Source organism: Aquarana catesbeiana, linkage group LG05 (genome assembly GCF_042186555.1).
Source record: "Aquarana catesbeiana isolate 2022-GZ linkage group LG05, ASM4218655v1, whole genome shotgun sequence".
Taxonomy (NCBI): domain Eukaryota; kingdom Metazoa; phylum Chordata; class Amphibia; order Anura; family Ranidae; genus Aquarana; species Aquarana catesbeiana.
The window spans coordinates 299,144,623-299,147,813 of NC_133328.1; positions in this window are offsets into that span (position 1 = coordinate 299,144,623).

The window sequence follows — 3,191 nt, forward strand, 5'->3', positions numbered from 1 at the left end:
AGGTGAGTGTCTGCGACCACAGGCTCAGGTAAGAGATGGATGCCGGCATATTTATAATACATGGTGTGTTTTTTGGTTTCTATCTTTTTAGGTGATCGTGATGTTGTGGATCCAGATCCTTTCACCTCGGAAAGTGCACAGATCCTGATCGGGGAGATCATGGGGTGTAATAGGGACTTGGAAAACATAAAGAAAAACATCAATGATGTTCTTCAAAAAATGAAGAACAACATTGATGTTTTAGGGAGAGTTTAAAACCCCTCCAAATTCCTTTGGTTTTTTTGTGTGCTAAAATTTTTTGACATTTTTTGACAAATTTGAGAAAAGCCAAATTTTGAAGATGCACACAGTGTGTCAACATGTGCTATCTGCCATTACAGGAGATCAATGTAGGCATTTTGGGGGCGCAACCCCTTCCTCAATAATAAAGTAGCTGTGAGGAAGGGGTTGCACCCCCAAAACACGTCCCTTGATCCCCCGTGATGGCAGGTAGCACATGCTGACATTCGTAAATTTGTGTGCATCTTCAAAATTTGGCTTGTAAATACTCATGTCTGATATTGCCTTCAAGTTCTACCAAAAGTGAACTTTGTAAGTTCAAGATTTGTGTCTTTCTTGTTGGTTTTAAACATGCCTGTTTTATCTTAAATGGACATTTCTACTTTTTCTAATGTGACACCAAAAATTGTTATACAACAAACATGTTGGTTTGTTTTAAAAACCTTTTCTAAATGCACATGTGATTGTGCTGGAATTAAAAAGATTGTTAATCAAGAATGTGTGGATTATTGTCTCAACGCTACAACACTTTTGTGGTGCTCTAATTGGTGTTTTCTCTGACAATGGGTGTTATTTCCTAAGGGCAAATCCACTTTGCACTACAAGTGCAGTTTCAAGTGCACTTGTAGTGCAAAGTGTCTTTGCCTTTAGTAACTAACACCCAACAGTGCTTTGTAAGGTTACACAATCACGCCATTTTCAGAACTCACCACATTTCTGTCAGGGTCAACTAAAACAAACACAAGCAGTAAATGTCACCAAAGATTTGAGTAGTTATTTGTTTTTTATTAGAAAAAGGTTTCAGACATTGTCTGGCATATTGATAGACCCCCTACCCGCAAAGTATTCAAGGCATCTTAGCCGGACATCACGGGCACTCAGGGAGGGCAAGCCAGGACGGCCACTTTCAAGCGCCGTCAGGGTTGTTTCATTTTGAATTCCAGCCTCAGGCCCAACTGAGCCAGCATAGTTGGCAGAATGTTGCCGTAAAAAGTTGTGTAGAACAGAGCACACCAGGATTATATGATTAAGTTTATAATCCGCCATATGTATGGGTGTAAGAAATAGGCGGAACCGGCTGGCCATGATTCCAAATGTGTTCTCCACCACTCTTCTGGCTCTGGCTCTGGCCAGCCGGTAATTAAAAACCCTCTGGTCCAGGGTGAGGGTCCTCATCGGGAATAGCCGCATAAGATGGTCCCCCAGCGCAAACACTTCATCCGCAACAAAGACAAATGGGAGTCCTTCCACATTGTCTTCTGGAGGTGGCAAGTCTGGGTGATGACTCCACCATCGGACATCCAGCCATTCTTCCCCACATCCACATACAGGAACTCATAAGTAGCCGACACCACCGCGAACATCACAATACTATTGAACCCCTTATAATTATAATAGTACGACCCAGAGTTGGGTGGTGGGATGATGTGGATGTGTTTCCCATCAATTGCCCCTCCGCAGTTAGGAAAGTCCCACCGCTGGGCAAAGTGGGAGGCCACAGTCTGCCATTCCTGTGGCGTGAAAGGAAACTGTGGAGTCAAACAAAAAAAAGTAGTAATTTTGCACATAAACAGGGAAAGCAGATTAGACACAAACATTCTTGGCCAACATCAAGATAACATTTATTTGAGGGAGTTTTTAAAGACCAAAGTATAAAGTACACCTATCAGATCCCCCCCCCCCCCCATGGGCCATTTCTAACATTATGGGGGGGGACTCTTGGACAGGTAACCCTCTCCACTTCATTGAGAGATGAATGCCTAAATAATGGGTATTACTTTGGCCAGACCCTCCTTATTTACACTATTGGCAGCCCACTGGACAGGTTAGAAGTGTCATAATACAAAGATATAAATACACATTGTACACATTTGAGCACATTTGTACATTCTGCTATTACCTATCAAGATAATAATAGTATACAGAAACTTGAAACAGTACAATTTGAAAGTATACAGGCAGGCCCTTGCACTACATGCTTTGGGGAATTCATCCATAAATCTGACCACAAAAGAGGTGGGTATAGTGTGTATGGGTTTGGCAAATTCAGCAGATAGATGATTGAGGATAGATAGAGAATTGGTATCAGCTGACTTAGCAGTTGGGGGGAGGGAGGGTTAAAAATGATTTGGGGACCCCCAAAAAAAGCCTCTGGCACTCTGCCTGAATTTAAAGCACAAATCACATTTTAAAACATTTTAGGGGGTGTTTTAGGTAAAGCACTACTATGGAGCTGATAAAATACATTGTTAAGTGACTACATGAGGTGAATATAGGGCCAGGAGAGCATGCTGGGGAGGTAAGTGAAGGCAAATATGTATGAAGGACAACAAAAATAATTACCTAAAAATCCTGGCATGCATGAGGACAAAGGGGACATTCACAGCATATTACAATCATGGTAATTAGGGAATGAGGAAAGAAATACAATATATTAGCAAACATTAAATACAATAAAATGTGATATTAAAGGATAAAAATCTTACCTTCATATACTCCTTCTGCAGGACCTTTTATGATGGCAGAACAAGTCTCTGGGATAATGATCCCCAGAGCCTGGGGGGAGATGCCTGTCGAGAACTTCAAGTCCTGTCACCAAGTACCGCAGGGTGGTGACGAGCCTCTGCTCTGGAGTGATGGCTTGCCTCATGCAGGTATCCTGCCTGCTAATATAAGGGGTCAGCAAAGCCAGCAAACGGTGAAATACGGGGTCCGTCATCTGGAGAAATTTCCTGAAATCATCAGGATTATTCTCACGGATCTCACGGAGCAAAGGCATATGACAGAACTGGTCACGCTGAAGCAGCCAATTCTTGGTCCATGAACTCCTCCCCACCCTGTTCATGGACTGGACTTGTGTCAAGGTCAGGACCCCAACACCAAGCCCCCGCACAGCACAAACTCTACGAGGA